The 20,517-nt window shown below is 42.2% G+C and overlaps 1 protein-coding gene across 1 annotated transcript in view; it reads left to right on the top strand.

Moving 5' to 3' along the window:
- The first annotated feature begins 19,824 nt into the window (after positions 1-19,824).
- The window catches only part of ATP6V0A4 (ATPase H+ transporting V0 subunit a4), a 51,317-nt gene continuing 50,624 nt past the window's right edge, over positions 19,825-20,517 (top strand). The window contains exon 1 of the mRNA XM_007466600.1: positions 19,825-19,912. The gene's annotated coding sequence lies outside the window, so the exon portion shown is untranslated. The remainder of the gene's footprint in view (positions 19,913-20,517) is intronic.

Below are 20,517 nucleotides of genomic sequence, written 5' to 3'. Positions count from 1 at the left end.
CTGAATCAACAGAAAGGAATCCAGGAAAAAAGCATCCAGGATGGAGGCAAGGTTTCCAGCTGGGGTGAGTGGGTGGCCATGAGGACAGTCTGGGCTAGAATCAGAGCCTTGCGTTTTATTGGCTGAGGGGCCCTGGGCAGGTTACTTTATACATCCAAGCCTCAGGTTCCTCATCTGAAGAATAATAGGAGGCGCTCCTATCTCAGGAGTCGTTGTGATGACTTAATCAAATTTATCTACGTGAAGGGCATTGCCCAGTGCCGGCTGATGGTATGTACTCAGCCAGTGGTAAACGTCATTATAATAGAAGGGTCATCGTAAGTAGAAAGTATGGGAGAAAGGCAGTTTTAAGGAAAAATAATGCTATTTATGTATTCATTTATTTATATCCTGCCTTGGTCCAAACAGGATTTAAGGAAGCTTATATACATTAATTAAGCTAGGTAAAATAAAAAAAACAAGAAATGAGGCAAAGAGAAAGTTAGGATAGTAAATATAAGATGGATCCATGAGTGAGTTTAGAGCACAAAAATGGCATGCATGTTTTCTAAGCTTTCTGGTAGCCAGTGCCAAGAGGGTCACATGATCACATACATGATTCATGACCTCACAAGACGAAAACAACAGGGCAAGTACAACTGCTATTCATTAATTCATTATTGTTGATGTACAGTGTTTCAGGTGTACAGCAAAGTGATTCAGTTACACGCATACGTATATACTCTTTTTCAGATTCTTTTCCATTACAGGTTATTACAAGATATTGAATATAGTTCCTTGTGATATAGTAGGTCCTTGTTGTTTATCTATTCTATATACAGTAGTGTGTATCTGTTAAAAGCACAACTGCTCTTGATGCCAAAACCAGATAAATGCTCTCAATACCATTTCCCCTTGGGTGCCCACAGAGATGACATTATTTAATAGGATGAACACTTTCTTTGATTTTTTTCTCCTATCTTTTTAAAAAATAATTAATTAATTAATTTATTTTTGGCTGCATTGGGTCTTTGTTGCTGCGTGCGGGCTTTCTCCGTTTGTGGCGAGCAGGGGCTACACTTCGTTGCAGTGTGTGGGCTTCTCATTGCGGTGTCTTGTTGTGGAGCATGGGCTCTAGGCACACGGGCTTCCGTAGTTGTGGCATGCGGGCTCAGTAGTTGTGGCTCGTGGGCTCTAGAGCACCAGCTCAGTAGTTGTGGCGCACGGGCTTAGTTGCTCCGTGGCATGTGGGATCTTCCCAGACCAGGGATTGAACCTGTGTCCCCTGCATTGGCAGGCGGATTCTTAACTACTGCACCACCAGGGAAGTCCCTCTCCTACCTTTTGAGCTCTGTTTTCGACATTCTCCTCACAGTACACCCCTCAGTGAGCTCCACAGATTAGGGCTGATTTATCCAAACGGCAGTGGAGATAACAGCAGTGTGTGTGGTCCATGGGATTTTCAAGGCCCCCCCAAAATGTTTGAGACCTGAAAAATGTTCTCAGGTCCAAAATATGAACAACAACAGCAACAAAACCTGTGCAATCCAAAAAATTTATTTCGGGACTTCCCTGGCAGTCCAGTGGTTAGGACTTGGCGCTTCCACTGCAGGGGGCATGGGCTCGATCCCTGGTCGGGAACTAAGATAACATAAACTGGGGCATAGCCAAAAAAAAAAAAAAGGAAAAAAATTTATTTCAAAAGCAAAGTTATACAATTCAAACATTTAAAGAGAGACAATTTAATGTAGGATGTTGGGTGTATTTTAATAGGTTTGATGTGAGCAGAGCATGTCCCTCCAAAATAGTGAGAGCTTGGGACATAGATTCGAAACAGCCCTGTGTGGGGTTGTTGTGATGGGGGTTTAAAGAGCATGCACCTGTCTAAACTGACAGCATCCTATCAAGTCATACAATGGAAAGTAATTCTGGGAAGCAGTGGATGTAAAGGGGACAGGTGATGATCCGTCCTCTCTCTCTCTCTCTCTTTTTTAAACACATTGTTAATTGATTGGGGACTGTTTTAGATTAGGTGTTTGCAAGTCAGTTTAAAAGACACATATTCTCTTATTGACAGATGAAAGGATTTTATTATTCTAAAATAGGATGGACTTGACCGGTGTCTGATCACTCATTAATTCCCAAAGGAAGGGCCGCGTGGCAACTGTTTTACAGGTGTCACAATTATTAGCTGTCTTTCATTTTAACACGTCTATAACTAGCAACTCCATGCAGGTGGTTACCTCACCTGGTAAGTCTTTCATTTTACATCAGATTTCCTTTGGAAAGTATACCAGGAAGTTGCATTGCTCAAAGCTAGACATTCTGCAGGAACTTTCTCAAGATTTTTTTTTTTTTTTTTTAATGGTTGAGACAGGTGTTTGGTTACACATACTTTAAAGTCCAAGTTAAAACATCTGTGACCAGGCTCCGTGTTGAGGTTGGGGTGGCCTAGAGCATGGGGTTCCAGGGCCCTCACTGCCTCCAGTTTTATGTTTTCCCTGATATAAATTCATGTGAAAAACAGAAGGAGTGGGGCAGAGGGTTTCCTGTGCTAAATGATTGAAAGCCAGCATTCTGTGGCCTGGAATGGCCTTTGCCTTCCGGAAGGATATTTTATGTTGAGGGAACTTCCTCTGTGATTCTTTTTATTTATTTTTTATATTTATTTTATTAAAGTATAATTAATTTCTGTTCTACAGCAAAGTGATTCAGATATATATATATATATATATATATATATATATATATACACACACACACAATCTTTTTCATATTCTTTTCCATTATGGTTTATCACAGGATATTGAATATAGTTCCCTGTGCTATACTGTAGGACCTTGTTTATCCATCCTGTATATAATAGTTTGCATCTGCTAATCCCATACTCCCAATGAATCCCTCCCTAACCCCCCTTGTGATTCTGATTGCCTCCTCTAACCGCCTCTCCATCTCTGGGAAGAGACCACCGGCTTTGAACATGGGGCTTTCATTTCCGGTTCATCCACTCTGAGAATCATGGCCCTGACCACGCCTGTGCCTGCTATTCCCTAATTTCTGAGCAGAGATGGGGTCTGCGGCTCTTCCTGCATGCAGCTTTGTCAGGATCCGTTTTCACAAAATAATGTCAGTCTCTAGCTGCTCATGCAACTGGAGCATCTAGACCTTCCCCTGAGCAGCACTTAGTTTGTGGAGGAGCTTAACCTCACCCACTGCCACTCAGTTATAGGTGTAGGATTTGGAGAGAATCAGGAGTACCCTTGTAAGAAAAATGGAGAACTACGTAGCGTCCAATTTGAGATCATACCATAGAGCTGATAGAAGGAACAAAGTGACCAAGGCCTGGAGCCCACCATTTGGAACCATTTCTGAGCGGTTCCAGGGTGACTCAGCTTGCCCTTAATCCACAGTTGCACTAGAGGGTGGTGACACGGTGGCCAGGACAGAGGTGGGTTTAACAAAAAAGAATGGAACTTCCGCTTGGCTAAGGCCGTGTTCCGCCTCCGCCCTGGATCTCATTATTTCACGTCTTCTCAGAGTATATTTCTGAATTTTCAAACATATGGAGGTTTTCTAGTTATCTTTTTGTTATTGATTTCTAGCTTAATTGCATCGTGATCTGCAAACACACTTGAATGACTTCCATTTTGTGTATTCTTTAAGAACCGTCGTATGGTCAAATTTTGTAAATGGTTGATGGTGCTTGTAAAGACTATCGTAGTTGTGGAGTTCAGTATTCTACGTAGGTCTATTAGAGTACTAATTGTGTGGTTCATATTTCTATATTTTTCCTGTTTTTTTTTGTTTAATTCTATTGACTACTGAGACAGCTGATTGTGGATTTCTATCTTTTCCTTGTAGTCTTGTCTATTTTTGCATGAAATATTTGAGGCTGTAATTAGGCTTCATACAAACACAGAATTATGACACCTTCCCAGTGAATTGAACCTCCTTTAAAAAATAATTTTGTAACATCCCTTTTCATCTCTAGTAATGCTTTTTGCCATAAAGTTTACTTTGTCTGTTATTACTATAACTATCCCACTTTTCTTTTGCTTAGTTTTTTTTTTTTTTTAATTGGGATATAGTTTTACAATGTTGTGTTAGTTTCTACTGTACAGCAAAGTGAAGTAGACTTCCCTAGGCTTTATAGCAGGTTCTCATTAGTTATCTGTTTTATACATATTAATGCGATCATATGTCAATCCCAGTGTCCCAGTTCATCCCACCCTCTGCTTTTGCTTAGTTTTGCATACTATATCTTTTTCCATAATTTCTTTCAACTTTCCTAAATTTTTATTATGTTTTTAGATATGTACCTTATAAAAACATAGTGTAGGATTTTTAAACACCGTTTCTAACCATCTTTGTCTTTAATCTGGCCATTGGCTCTATTCCCATGGACTGTATTTACTGATTGGTTTAGGTTTTAATCTACCATCTTACCAAGTGCTGTCTGGTTTTCCCATCTGTCTTATGTTCCTTTTTTTCTTTTTCTTACTAAGTTTGGATTGAGTTTTTTATTATTCAGTTTTTTAGAGGTTACAGCATGCATTCTGATCTTATCAGAGTCACTGTTAATTGATACTTTTACCTTCTTCATAGATAATGCAAAGACTTTGGAGCTTTACTTATCAACTCCTGATTTTTATACCATTATGGTCATGTATTTTTAACTCTATACATACATTTTAACTCTAAGTCATTACTACTATTTTATAAAATAAATTAAATGTATCCCCATATTAGCCAGTTTATTACTCTTGACTCCTTCTGCATGTCTGTTCTATCTGCGATCATTTCCCTTCTCCTTGAAGAACAGCTTTTAGTATTCCCTCAATGTAGTGGTTAATGCTCTCAGTGTTTGTTTATCTGGATATGTTTTTATTCTTGAAGATATCCTTGAAAGATATTTTCATTGCGTGTAGAATTCTAGGTTGACAGATATTTTCTTTCAGTGCTTTGAAGATATCATTCTATTTCTTTTGACTCTTATTGTTTTTGTTGAGAGCTGTCCATCTAATTGGTGCGTCCTTGTAGGTAATTTGTCTCCTTTTTCTTTGATTGTTTCTAGGCATTTTGCTCTGTCTTTGGTTTTCAGCAGTTTTATTCTGATGCGCTCAGGTATTGATTTCCTTTTATTCGTCTTGCTTGAGGTTTGTAGGCAATTGAATATGGAGTTTGATGTCTTTCATCAGTTTTGAAAAGTTCTCAGTCATCAAATACTACTTGTCTCCCATTCTTTTCTCTCCTTCCAGGACTCCAATTACACATAAGTTAGGCTTTCCCATAGAATCTTCTAATTCTCTACCCTCTTTTCTATTCTCCTTCCTATTGTTTTCATGTGCTTTATTCCAGATATTTTCTTCTGCCCTATCTTTTATTAAATCTCTTGTCATCTGTGTCTAATCCACTTTTATAACTACCCATTGGGTTCTTAATTTCAATTATTTTAGTTTCAGTTCTTAAATTTTCATTTTGTACTTTAAAAAATAGCTTTCTGTTATTCAGTCCTGTTTTTCATCTTCATCAACAGAGTGAACATAATTAAAAAAAAAAATCTTTGTATGACAACTTCAATATTTTCCCACCCCTGTTGGTCTGTTTCCATTGTCTATTATTTCTGTTGGTTTCCATTCATGTTGTTGTGTTTCCCTGTGTACCTGGTTATTTTTTATTGTGTGAAAAATTGTAATTACACACAATTGTTTGTAGAAATAACTTGTGACCTAGGATGACCTAGGATGAGACATGATTTTTTTTTGTTGGTTGCTTTAATCAGGTGCTTGGGGCAATAACAATGTGCCATCATGTCAGTCCAGGCTCAGTAATTGAGATGATTTATAGCTAAGTTGTAGACTTTGTTAGGGTCAGCTTATTTTGGTTGCCTTTCCTTCTACAGAGCAGCTCTTTGGAATATTTTTCCCCAAGGAAATAGTCAGAGATGAGCACACACATGCACAAAATGTATATCCAAGGTTCTCTATCTCAACATTACAATATTTGTAAAAATAAAAGCTTAGAAGCAACTTATAATGGAATAAAATGTTAAACAATTTTTTAAATTAATATTATGTTTGGAATAACATTTATTATTTGGGAAAACACTTGCTATATAATACAAAGCAGAAGAAGCAGGATATAAAACTATATATTCAGTATCACTGCAGTTTTGTAAGCACACACATATATAAAGAAAAAAGTTTGGAAAGCATCTTACAAAGATGTTAGCAGTGGTCATATCTAAAATTACACTTTGATGATTTTTATTTTCTTTTTTATACTTGTTTATGTCTTTCAAATCCTCTACAAGGAATGTGTATTACTCTTATAGTCAGGAAATAAAATCAAGTTAATACATTTTTTAAAAGAGTAGTTCACAGGAAAGCAATGTAGTCGCAATGGAGCAGATAGACTACAGTTAACAATGTCTGACTGCTTGGGGAAAATTTCAATGTCAGGAATTCTCCATAAAAAAAAAATCTCAATGAAGTTTCAAGTTGCATATGCTACAGAGAACTGCTTATTGACACCCTCTGTTCTTGAGGTGCCCAAGGTGTATAACAGAAAGTGCAGACAAACCCAAGAATGTCAGGACAAGAAGACTAGAAATAAGACACGGGAAAAACAACAACAGCGACAACATGGAATCTCAATGTTGGCAAGGCACCTAGAGACCGCCTGGCCCAATCCTTAACCCGTAAGAATTCTCTCCTACAAACAAAGTAGTAGGTTACAGTTTGGTATTGCTGCATTTGACTTCTCAAGGTTGTTACTTGGACTTTGCTAAAATGCCTTAAGTGACAGGTTTATTACTAACTTTTAAGGCAGCCATGTCCACTGTGGGATAGCTCCAGCTGTGGGAATGTTAGTGAGTTACTAGCATGAAGCAGGGAAGAGCCTTTTAAGGTGAAGTTAATCAGCAATGGAGGGGAGATCCTGTTCAGCTCTGGGCCTCTGTGATTGGCAATTTCTGGCTCCCTTCAGTTCCCAGTCTGACCATTTGTGCAAAATGTTTCTGTTGGTACAACAGTGTTTGTGGTCAGATTCATCTTTTGTTTAATAAACAGAGATGTGTGTTCCCCAATATAATTTTAAGCTAAGGTTTTTGGGAAATAAGCTGCATGTTTGCAACAAACACTCAGCCAATTTTTCTTCTCCAGTTTTGTCCACATGAAACTAAAAAGGACCAGGTAGCCAAGTGAGAGATTGTTGGTCCTCTCTTCCCAACATCTAACTTCTCTCCTCCCTGGCCTTCCAGTCTCTTCTATGACTTTCCTTTACTCTCTCTCTCATTTTCTCATCTCTCCTGTCCAGGCTGCCCAGAGCCCCTTGGGATCAGCAAAACCAACCCTGAGTCAGGAGTTCTGGATTCCACTTTTCATGTAGTCACTTCCCGTGAGACCCTGGGGGAGTCACATCACCTTGCCCATTATGTTACCCAAGGAAGATGGTGGTCGTCTCTCTGGGAGGGGGATACAGGGGGGAAAATCTAGGGAAATGCTGCCTTCAATCCTGTGTGGGAAGACCTTTGTCTGGGGTCCTCCAGACTCCCCAGAGGGGATAAATTATCCCCAGAAGGGGTTTTGCTCCATATGGTGCCTACACAAAGGGATATTAACTCCTGTGAGAAACAAACTGGGAAGCTACAGGGATGAAGCGAAAACCCTGTGTCCGGAGCCCTGGGTTCTGCAACCAGCTTGGTCACTGATGAGCTGTGTGACCTTAGGCAAATTCCTTCACCTCCCTGGGCTTGTTTCCTTACCTCTGAAGTAAAGGGACTGGATTAGACCTCTAAGTTTTCTTCCAGTGGCACGATTCTATGACTCTGTGCTCAGTATTATATATTAAATGGAGAAAGAAGAGAAATGAGGTAGTAAAGTCTTTTTATTTTTTAAGAAAGTAGAGGTAGGATCATGCTGAAAAGAAACTCCCTAATCGAATTTAGAGTAAATATTATTACAGAAAAGCTGAATCACTGGGGAAATGCTCCCCAGTGAAAAACTTGGAGAGGTGATGGGTAAAGTTGGCCAGTGACAAACTTAGAGGCGTTCTGTTCTCTTCATGATGAAATTTTATTTCCCTAAGTCTCACTCCCAGTCAGCCTGTGACTTGAAGTGAAGACAGGAATGAAAGGGATGTAAAGCAGTTCTGCTCTGGAGAGAAAGGAAACAGAGACAAGACGAAGGCATGCTGAGGTGGAGAAAAGGGAGCCGGAGGGTGCCATGATGGAGGGTCTTTTCCTCGGGAACGAGTTGGCCATGTGCTGAGGCAGGGAGGTGGGATGGGATGGAGGGTGGAGGAGAAAGTGGCTGTCCCTGGGAGGGCTCTTTCTCTCCGGGCGTGATCTAGAGGATGTAAAGCTGTAGAACCACAGTGAGGGCCAAATGGACATTGGATGGCACCAACGCACCCTGAGACCCATCACTGGAGAAGGTCCGAGGCTAGGAGGGAGTGGGGATGCTCATGGCAGGGGACGGTCCTGGCTCCAGCATACATAATATCATCCTCAGTGTGCTGACAGCATAGACTCGTGAACTCATGAATGTTACTGTCAACTAACTGCACCCAATCATGTGTGTGTGTGTGTGTGTGTGTGTGTGAAGCTGGATGTCATTCTCTCTCTTTTGAGCAACCTCAAATCATTCCCTTTCTGTCTCCAGCACTTTCTCTGTTAGAGCCTGTTGTGAAGGCTCGTGGATGGTGAGCTCAGTGCCTGGCCTGTGGTGGACAAGTGCTAGGTAAGTGGATGGGAAAATCAGTTCTTTGAATGAAGGTGATTTGGCTGGGATTCAGTTTAGAAAAATTAGACACTGTTTTAGAAAAATCAAGTTGTTAGTGTTGCAGCTTACCTTTTTTGGAATTGCTGACGTAAATTTCTTGCAAGGATTTTGGCTTGCTTTCCACTTACCCCTTTTCATTTTTTAAATTATGTGACGATCTCCTGTAAATTGATCTTGTACAGCTGAACATGTGGTTGTTCCCAGTATCGTCCTAATCCCGGGTGCAGGGCTATGAGAACAAAGGAGGCCCTTTGTTGAAAGGAATGTCCACTTTGAAGTGCTGTAAATCGAGTGCTTCCCTCTTCAGCTCCTCAAGAGCCGTTTTATAGACAGTCCTCAGGGCACGAAAGTGTCTTGCCAGAAACCTGCACGGACAAGTGTGTAGTGGCTGCAGCTGGCATTGTGCCCTAGACTTGTCTAGAGAATGGGGACTGTGGTATTAAACACTCGGTATCAAAAACAATGTTCATTTGGTTAATATAGGGGATTGATTCTGCTCTAAGAACGTAGTTTCTCTCAAGACCTAATGCCAAATTTAAGTGTTATTGGGGATTCTGAGAGTATATTAAAAATATATAGTATTGGGCTTCCCTGGTGGCGCAGTGGTTGGGAGTCCGCCTGCCGATGCAGGGGACACGGGTTCGCGCCTGGTCTGGGAGGATCCCGCATGCCGCGGAGCGGCTGGGCCCGTGAGCCATGGCCGCTGAGCCTGAGCCATGGCCGCTGAGCCTGCGAGTCCGGAGCCTGTGCTCCGCAGCGGGAGAGGCCACAACAGTGAGAGGCCCGCATACCGCAAAAAAAAAAAAAAAAAAAAAAAAATATATATATATATAGTATTTAATGATTAATAGGCGAATTACTTGCATTTTAAAAAAAGTCAGTGACACAAATAATTAAAGAAATGCGAGTGTCCTATGTGGCTTTGGTAAATCTTTTAGCCTCACAGGCCTCCACTTCAGTGAGTGGATTGGAGTAAATCTCAGTCTCTTTTCTACCAGTCACTGCAAAACGCTTTTAGGGCCGGAGCTGGGCTTGGTTCTTCTCTCACTCTCTCTTTCCTTCCTTCACTGTGGAGATTTACAGTATGGCTAGAGAATTCAGGAAGTTTACTTTGGTTTTAGACTAACTGGGCTGTGGTTGCTAACACCTTCTCTTTCAACCTCCCATGAGTCAGCAGTGCTATGAAAAGCTGCCTATAAAATATTGAGCTCAATCAGGAAACTTCCAGAGAAATTTAAGTGATATCCTTGTATGGTTCAAAGTGATTGTCTCAAAGGTGCTTAGTGGGTGAGAAAAAGTAGGAGCTGCTATTTTCTAGAGTGCAGCTAGAGCTCGCAGAGTTCTCTTGGGTTGTCAACTGTCTCTGCCCTTAAAATAATAAATGAAACCTCCCATGATGCTTTATTTTCTCATCGGCTACTGCCCTGGTCCCTCTTTCTCTTTCATTAGCCTGATATTTTGAAAGAATTGTTGTTATCTATCTTCTCTTCGCCTGCCCCTGACTTCCCAAGTCCACAGTCTACTTTGAATTCTGCACCTTTGATTCCACTGAAGCAAGTCCATTGGGGTCATCAGTAGCCTGCAGGTGCTTCTCAGCCCTCCTCTGATTCCATTGTGGTCATGAGCCCACATGACCAATCCATGGTTCTTGAGACACGTTCTTCTTTAGAATTCTCCTTCTTGGGATTATGCTTCTCCCTCTCTGTTTCTTGTCCATCTACTCTGTCCTGTCTTGAAACCTTGAGTTCTCCCATGCTCAGGCCTGACTTTATTGCTTCTGCCTTCTTATGGGCTGAGTTGTATCCACCCCCAAAATCATATGTTGCAGTCCTAACTCCAGTCCCTCGGAATGTGACCTTATTTGGAAATAGGGTCTTTGCAGAGGTAATTTGTTAAGATGAGGTCACACTCATACTCAGGTAGGCTGGGCCCCTACTCCAGTATGTGTGGTGTCCATGTAAAAAGGGGAGATTTGGACACAGACACACGCATGTGAAAATGAAGACAGTGATCAGATGATGCTTCTACAAGCCAAGGAACCCTAAAGATTGCCAGCAAATCACCAGAAGCTAGGGGAGAGGCATGGACCAGATTATCTCTCACAGCCATTAGAAGGACTGGTTTAACCTTGCTGACACCTTGGACTCTAGCTTCCAGAACTCCTAAACGATAAATTCTGTTGTTTAAGCTACGCAATTTGTGGTACTTTGTTCAGGCGGCCCTAGCAAGCTAATATACCCCTCTGTTCTCTCCCCAGGCCAGTTCCAATGTTTTGGTCTAGGTGGCCCTTTATACCCTTAAAAATTATTGAGAACCCCAAAGATCTATAGCTTATGTGTATTCTATCCACTGATATTTATCACACTAGAAATTAAAACTGAGAAATTCTAAAAATACTTAGATATTAGCTCATCTAAAATAATATGAAACCTGTTGTATGTTGATATCATATATAGGTTAATGAAAATAACTCTATTTTCCAAAACAAACAACAATTTAGTGAGAAGAGTGACAATTGTTTTATTTTGCAAATCTCTTTAATGTCTGACAATAGAAGACAGCTTTTGTGTTTTGTATCTATTTTTGCATTCAATCTGTTGTTATTTGTTATTTTTGTTTGAGTGTATAAAGAAAGTCTGGCCTCACATAGATATGTAGTTTCAAAAAGGGGGAAAAGGTTTTACCAGCTTTTTCAGATAGTTGTGGATATTTTTCTTTAATACTACACTAAAACTTAACAAGTAGTAATTTTTATTTTAATTTTCTTTTTAAAAAATATTTATTTATTGGGCTTCCCTGATGGCACAGTGGTTAAGAATCCGCCTGCTAATGCGGGGGACACGGGTTCAAGCCCTGGGCCGGGAAGATCCCACATGCTGTGGAGCAACTAAGCCCACGTGCCACAACTACTGAGCTTGTGCTCTAGAGCCTGCGAGCCACAACTACTGAGCCCACATGCCACAACTACTGAAGCCCGAGCACCTAGAGCCCATGCTCCTCAACAAGAGAAGCCACCGCAATGAGAAGCCTGTGCACTGCAATGAAGAGTATCCCCCGCTCACCACAACTAGAGAAAGCCCGCATGCAGCAACGAAGACCCAATGCAGCCAAAAATAAATAAATATATAAATTGATTTTTAAAAAAATTATTTATCTATTTATTTATTTGGTTGTGCCGGGTCTTAGTTGTGGCTTGCTGGCTCCTTAGTTGCAGCACATGGGCTCCTTAGTTGCAGCAGGCAGGCTCCTTTAGTTGCAGCTCGAGAGCTCCTTAGTTGTGGCTCATGGGCTCCTTAGTTGTGGCATGCGGGTTCCTTAGTTGTGGCATGCATGTGGATGTAGTCCCCTGGCCAGGGATCGAACCCAGGCCCCCTGCATTGGGAGCACAGAGTCTTAACCACTACACCACCAAGGAAGTCCCTTAAATTAGCTTTAATACCGAATATTTCCCCAGGTTGTGAGAACCTGAAATTCATTTGGGTTAGTTTCTATTATATTTCTGAGAGTTTCTATAAGCACTTATTTGTTTAAGCCAATTAAATAGAGCTCTTTTACAAATTAATTTTGGTCATACCATCTGGATATAGGCATACACAACCAGAGATCTCACAGTTTTCATTTTAAAACTTTAGTCATTGGTGGACTTCCCTGGTGGTGCAGTGGTTAAGAATCCACCTGCCAATGCAGGGGACATGGGTTTGATCCCTGGTCCAGGAAGATCCCACATGCTGTGGAGCAACTAAGCCCATGTGCCACAATTACGGAGCCTGCACCCTAGAGCCCGTGAGCCACAACTACTGAGCCCGTGTGCCACGACTACTGAAGCCTGTGCACCTAGAGCTGGTGCTCCGCAACAAGAGAAGCCACTGCAGGGCTTCCCTGGTGGCGCAGGGGTTGAGAGTCCACCTGCCGATGCAGGGGACACGGGTTCGTGCCCCGGTCCGGGAGGATCCCACATGCCGCGGAGCGGCTGGGCCCGTGAGCCATGGCCGCTGAGCCTGCGCGTCCGGAGCCTGTGCTCTAGCAACGGGAGAGGCCGCGGCAGTGAGAGGCCCACGTACCAAAAAAAAATTAAATAAAAATTAAAAAAAAAAAAGAGAAGCCACTGCAATGAGAAGCCCGTGCACCGCAACAAAGAGTAGCCCCTGTTCACTGCAACTAGAGAAAGCCCGCGTGCAGCAACGAAGACCCAATGCAGCCAAAACAAAAACAAAAACAAAAACAAAAAAACTTTAGTCATTGGGGACTTCCCTGGTGGTGCAGTGATTTAGAACCCTCCTGCCAATGCAGGGGGACATGGGTTCGAGTCCTGCTCCGGGAAGATCCCTCATGCTGCAGAGCAACAAAGCCCCTGCGCCACAACTACTGAGCCTGTGCTCTAGAGCCCACAAACCACAACTACTGAGCCCACGAACCACAACTACTGAAGCCCACGTGCCTAGAGCCCATGTTCCATAACAAGAGAAGCCACTGCAATGAGAAGCCCGCACATCGCAATGAGGAGTACCTAGCTTGCTGCAACTAGAGAAAGCCTGCGAACAGCAACAAAGACCCAATGCAGCCAAAAATAAATAAATAAATTTTAAAAAATAAATAAAACTTTAGTCATGAATTGGTGCACTGCAAAACTCACTAGTTTATAAATAGCAGTTGGAATAAATTAGATAATTAGATTACTTGCTCAGTTGGCTAAAGTCTTTTATAGTTTATGCAGAAGACTTAAGATCTGTCTTTGCCTTTGACAAGCAATTTTAAGGGGGCTCTTTGGGCAAGAGGGTCCTTTTAGAAGTTTGTGTTTAAAACGATCTCTCTCCCTCTTTTTTTCTTTTTAGTTTTGGGTTCTACTGATTGAGCTAAGGCTGCAGTCTCAGGTGATGTGGCTGTGTTTACATTTCATTGAAATGATAAGATTTATAGCTTTATTGGACAGAGAAAGAGAATGTATCTATTATTATAAGTCTTAGGATGATGACTATTTAAAAAGTTTTTAAAGTACAGGACTTTTTTTTCTGATATCCTGATCTTTTATAATATCTATAATCATTTTGAGAGGAATAGGTGAGGCCTTGGGGCTGGTGAAGGTAGGTGGGTAGTACTAGTTTATAGTAGTTGTAGAGATTTGTAAGACAAAATCAGTTGCTTCTATTAGCCTTGAATATTGGCTTGCAGCTGATTTATTTTCTGATTACTTGTAGGAGGGCCTGGGAATTGCCGAGGCGCCAGGGCAGGTCTTTTCTCTTGTCCAGAGGGCTTAGTTTTTGTGTGTGTGTGTGTGTGTGGTACGCGGGCCTCTCACTGTTGCGGCCTCTCCCGTTGTGGAGCACAGGCTCCGGACGCGCAGGCTCAGCGGCCATGGCTCACGGGCCCAGCCGCTCCGCGGCACGTGGGATCTTCCCGGACCGGGGCACGAACCCGTGTCCCCTGCATCGGCAGGCGGACTCTCAACCACTGTGCCACCAGGGAAGCCCCTGGAGGGCTTACTTTTAAAAGGGCCTGCCAGGAGTGGGGTTAGAGGGGAGGAAAGGAGGAGGAAGGGGATCCGGTGGAGAAAGAGAAGGGAGGGGGGTTCTTGCAGATTTAAAAAAAAAGGAGTTTGGAAAAAGGTGCATAAAAGGATAGAGAAGATGTAGACTTTGGGAGGGGGTAGGAGGGGGGCAAGAGAGTTCATTCAACTGTTTTTTCAAGTTTAGAGACAGCCTGAGTCAACTTTTCATTTACAGCTTGGAGGGAAGCAGTTATCTTGATATTACATTTAGAGGCCTCCAGACACTAATTAAAATATGCTTCCTATTATTTGTCTGTTTCTGAAACATGTTTAGTCATGCATGAAGATAGACTAATTTGGGAATTTTGAAAGTTCGCCATTTCGGCCAATGCAATGTAAATCATCCCAGCTTAAATGGACCCATTTTGATAAGTAGTTACAGGATGTGGGTCCATAGATGTTAAACGTAAGGCCAGCAGGGGTTTCTAGGGGTGGGTGTGTCATCTTTCTTTGAATTTCTGTCTGTAAGAGAGTCCCATTATTCCGAATACTCGTGGAAACATGAAACCCACATCTCAAGACAGAAAAATAAACAAACAAGAAAACCCCACTCTCAGAAAGGGAGGGGGGCTAGTGTCGACACCGATAAAACCCCCAAATTAAGGCCTGAAGCTCAACCGGAAGGACCCCGGCCAGGAGACCTGATGCAGCTGAAGAGACGGCTGGACACAACGGGTCTGTGTAGGTCCTTACACCGAATCTGAGCAAGTGCTGATTGCCACTGAATCCTGCTGGCGACACCAAGTATATTCATCTTAGAAACAGAAAATCTTAGAAACAGAGACCTGATTGAAATAAGAAGGTGTTGATTTGGGGTTTGTTAGGACTGCAGCTTGGGAGACACAAATTCAAGAAGCACGTGAATTGTGTTCTGCTGGACTATAAAATGGGGGAGACTTAGGCAAAAATGGCAAAGGTTACAGTGGTTTATCAAGAATTACAATCGGAGCTGGCAAGAAGTAAAGGTGCTTGTTGACTAAAGATTGGTTGGAGTCCCAAATGGTTGCATAGTTACAAGGGGAGACCTTGAGACCATAAGGTTGCAGCTGGCAGGTGTTATCTGGAATATAGCTGGTAGTGTCCTTGGATCTGGTATAGTTCAAAGAAAGTTCAGGTTCTCAGTGGTACAGAGACATGTCTGAGACCAGATCTTCAATGGCCGCCTGGCTCCATTTTTGTCTGCCTGAGCTGTGATCACTCCATTATAATTTCAATTTGTCATCAGTACTATATATATACTCTCATAAAATACTTTTTCATCAACAGTGTACCAAGAAGAGATTTCCTTGTCAGTAGAATGCTTTTGGTGCCATTTTCATAGCTGCACTGTATTCTGTCACACAGCTGCATCATAATTTATTTAACCAGTTCTGTAATGTTGAACATTTATATTGTTTCTAACTTCTTAAGATCTTTTTCCCAAAGTTTTGCAGTTTGTTTTTATAAAATTATGTATGCCTATCACAAAAAGATTAAATAATCAAAAATTCATAACATGACAGCTATAAAGGCTGCATCATTCTTTTTACCAGTTACAGTGTGAGGACAAACCACTTGCTCTCACTGAAATCATTTTAAAGTTCTTCCTGACAAACTAGCTTCCTCTCTTGTCCATTACTAATCCTTTCTTCATGCAGCTTTCAGAGTAATTTGTTTTTTATTTTATTTCTTCCCCCCCCACCTAGTTTTCATACTTCTTTTTAATGAGGAAATTCTCTGTTCAAACAAAAAAAATTATACAGCAATACCATAGATAAAGGTGTTGCTCAGGATGAAGCAGGGCATCTTGACTCTTCCTTTCCACTTCCTCAAAATGGGGCCTGAAGAGGGCTGTGCAAAATCCCTAGGGTTCTGTGCCCCAGTTTAAAAACCACTCATCTGGCTCAACATCTTCATTTTGCAGCGAGGGAACTGAGTCTCATGGTGGGGACTTATCGTTTGAAGGTTGCTCAAATCTCTTGGGCTAGCTTGATCTAGAACACACATCTCCAAAAATTTTCTCTGCTCTCTCTCTTAGGATGCCACCTAAGCACAAGTCATCTTTGCTCTTATTGAAATCTTTAAAAAAAAAAAAAACAAAAAAGAAAAAACTTCTATTTTGAAATAATTGTAGATTTCACTGAAAGTTGCAAACATAGTACAGGGAGGTCTCCCGTTTCCATCACACAGTTTCCCCGTTGGTTACATCTTACACAAGTATAGTACAATGTCAAAACCAGGAAATTGACAATAATATAAAGAGCGTATGTGGTTCTATGTCATTTTATCACATGTATAGATTCATGTAACCAGCGCCACAATCACGATATTAAACTATCCCATCACCACAGAGTTCTCCTTCATGTTTTACCCCTTCATCGTCATACATACATGTCACTGTCCCTAATCCCTTGCAACTATTAATCTGTCCTTCATGTCTATAATTTGTATCATTTAAAGAATGTTATATAAATGGAATCATCCGGGGACTGCCCTGGTGGTCCAGTCATTAAGACTCTGTGCTTCCATTACATGGGGCACGGGTTCAATCCCTGGTCGGGGAATTAAGATCTCACATGACACACGGTGAGTCCAAAAAAAAAAAAAAAAGGGAATCATCCAGTATGTGACCTTTTTCCACTAACATAATGACCTTGAGATCTACCGGAGTTGTGTTTATCAATAGTTTATTGATTTTAGTGCTGAGTAGTAGCCTATTGTATGGATGTATCATAAGTAGGAAATTTTGGTTGTTTCCAGGTTTTGGGATATTATAAACAAAGCCGCTATGATTGAGGTACAGATTTTTTTGGGAACATAAGTTTTCATTTCTTTGGGTAAATGTCCATGAGTGTGATTGCTGGGTTATGAAGAAAATGCATGTTTAGTCTTTAAAAAAACTGTCAAACTATTTTCCAGAGAGATTGTACCTTTTTTTTTTTTTTCTTGCGATACGCGGGCCTCTCACTGTTGTGGCCTCTCCCGTTGCGGAGCATGGGCTCCGGACGCGCAGGCCCAGCGGCCATGGCTCACGGGCCCAGCCGCTCCGCGGCATGTGGGATCTTCCCAGACCGGGGCACGAACCCGTGTCCCCTGCATCGGCAGGCGGACTCTCAACCACTGCGCCACCAGGGAAGCCCGAGATTGTACCTTTTTACATTTCCACCAGCAATGCATGAGAGATCCAACTTCTGTTCCTTTTTGCCATCATTTGGAATTGTCAGTATTTATTATTTTGGCTCTTTTAATAGATATATACTGATATTTCATTATGGTTTAAATTTGTATTTCCCTAATGGCTAGTGATGTTGAACATCTTTTCAAGCGCTTATTTGCAACCTGTATATCCTCTTTGGTGAAATGTCTTTTCATGTCTTTGGCCCATTTTCTGGTTGGATTGTTCAGTTTTTTTCCTGTTGAAGAATGAGAACTCTATAAATGCTAGATATGGGTTCTTTATCAGATATGTGGGTTGCAGATATTTTCTTCCAGCCTTTCTCTTGTCTTTGCATCCTTTTAACAGGGTCTTTTTGTTCAGCAAAAAGAAAAATATTTAAATCCATTTTATTCTTTTTATGGATTGTACTTAGGTGTCCTGTCTAAGAACTCTTCACCAAACCTTCAGTTCTGGAAGTGTTCTACTGTGTTTCTTCTAAAAGTTGTAGAGTTTTGTGTTTTCAACTTATCTCTAAACCATTTTGAGTTAATTTTTTTAGAAGGTGTGAGACAATACCATGCAGTGGTTGTAAACAAGGACTCTGGTGTCAGATGACCTGTCATAAGTGACTGTGTGACCTTGGGCAAATGACTTAGCTTCTTTGTGCCTCTATTTCCTCATGTGTAACATGAGAATAAGAACACTGCTAACCTCATAGAGTTATTAAGAAAATTAAATGGGCTAATACACGTAAAGTATTTTTTTTTTAATTGATTTATTTTTGACTGTGTTGGGTCTTTGTTGCTGCATGCAGGCTTTCTCCAGTTGCGGCAAGCAGGGGCTACTCTTTGTTGTGATGAGCGGGCTTCTCGTTGCGGTGGCTTCTCTTGTTGCTGAGCACGGGCTCTAGGCATGTCGGCTTCAGTATTTGTGGCTCGCGGGCTCTAGAGCGCAGGCTCAGTAGTTGTGGTGCACAGGCTTAGTTGCTCCGTGGCATCTTCCAGGACCAGGGCTCGAACACGTGTCCCCTGCATTGGGAGGCGGATTCTTAACCACTGCCACCAGGGAAGTCCACATGTAAAGTATTTAATTGTGTTCTACAGTCATGAGAACAATGCCCAGCACATGGCAAGCACTCAATAGATATATTAGCTATTGCGATGATGTCACACCCCTGCTCTTGCCTTGGGGTTCCTGCTTCCTAGAATACCCTTCTAGCAGCTTCTTTTTGCAAAACTGGCTCATTTAAAAAATTTCCACACCTCAGCTCAAATGCCACCTCCTCTCAAATGAGAGAGCTCTTCCCTGACCATTTGTCTAAAATAATCCCTCTCCATTTCTCTAAAGCCTATCTTTGATTACACTTTTCATAATCCTCAATATCTTGCTAACTTATTACTTGTTTACTGTTTGTCTTCTTCCATCTGGACGTAAGCTTCATGAGGGGAAGACCTTGTCTCTTATCTACCACCCTATCCTCAGAGCCCAGAACAGAGTGGCACATAATAGACTCTCAATAAATACTTATTGAATGGATGAAAGAATTCAGGTCTTTTTCAATTACATGCTTTTTACAGAAAATATGATGGTAGTTAAATTTTGGTTTACGTCCTTGCTTTTTTTTTTTTTTTTTAGGATGAACTTCCGAAAGTGGGATTATTGGGTCGAAGGACAAGCAAATTGACTTTCAGACAGACTGTACTTACTTATTTATTTATTTATATTTTTTGGTCTTGCTGCGTGGCACATGGGATCTTAGTTCCCTGATCAGGGATCGAACCCACGTCCCTAGCAGTGGAAGCTCGGAGTCCTAACCACTGGACAGCCAGGGAGTTCCCCAGGTTGTACTAATTTAGAGTCCTGCCAGTGTCATATGAGCATGCTGGCCTTTTGCACCTTTGACTTGGGGCTCTAGGAGAAAAAATAGCAAACCTGAAAATAACCTCTCCCTCCTATATTTCCACATGCTAAATAAATATCTAAGATCCTATTGTATTTTACAGATAAGGACACTGAGGCCCTGGGGCTAAATAGCTTCCCCAAGGTCACACATGTTAAAAGGCAGATATGGGCTCCTGACCCAGGCAGTTTGGATGTTGACTCTGCTCTTAACCATCAATATGTACTTTTTTTCTTTTTCTTTTTTTTTTCCCCGGTACGCGGCCCTCTCACTGTTGTGGCCTCTCACGTTGCGGAGCACAGGCTCCGGACGCGCAGGCTCAGAGGCCATGGCTCACGGGCCCAGCCGCTCCGCGGCATGTGGGATCCTCCCGGACCGGGGCACGAAACCCGTATCCCCTGCATCGGGAGGCGAACTCTCAACCACTGTGCCACAGGGAAGCCCAGGATGTACTTTTTTCTCTATACGCTTCTCAGTGACTCCTGGGCACCAAGACCTTTGGGAGCTACTGTTCCACCCACTGACCGGAAGACACAGCACTCCCAGCTGGGATGAAGAGCAGAAGGGAGGTGGGCAGGGGGAGGAGCAAGAAGAGGGAGGCACTAATTGGGGCAGGGGCTCGTCTTGCCTCCGGAGCTTATCTGATGGGAGAGGCAGAGTCAACACTGATGATGCCTTGGGAAGTTTTCAGTTCTAATCTTCCTGCTCTGCTTTGCGAATCCTGAGTTCAGTCTTTGAAACTTTGCCCAGGTGAGTCTGGACTCTTGAATGGATCTTCCCTGTTGAGATGGGTGGGTGTGGTCAAGTTTGGCTTAATACCGGTCCTCCACTGCCCCAGGTGCAAAATTTCTGCTGCTTCTTAGCTGATTGTTTCCAAACTGCCTACACCCTGCTTCTCTCTGCTTCCTCCCAGGCTAAAGTTAGATTTTTCACCCTGTGTTCTCAAAAGCAATGGTTCGGGCTTCCCTGGTGGCGCAGTGGTTGAGAATCCGCCTACCGATTCAGGGAACACGGGTTCGTGCCCCGGTCCCGGAAGATCCCACATGCCGCGGAGTGACTAGGTCCGTGAGCCATGGCCGCTGAGCCTGCGCGTCCGGAGCCTGTGCTCTAGCAACGGGAGAGGCCGCGGCAGTGAGAGGCCCGCGTACCGCAAAAAAAAAAAAAAAAAAAAAAA

This window comes from Lipotes vexillifer, unplaced genomic scaffold (assembly GCF_000442215.2).
Source record: "Lipotes vexillifer unplaced genomic scaffold, Lipotes_vexillifer_v1.1 scaffold71, whole genome shotgun sequence".
Classification (NCBI taxonomy): domain Eukaryota; kingdom Metazoa; phylum Chordata; class Mammalia; order Artiodactyla; family Lipotidae; genus Lipotes; species Lipotes vexillifer.
Note: the sequence above shows the minus strand (reverse complement) of the source record. Positions and strands in the feature narration are given on the sequence as shown.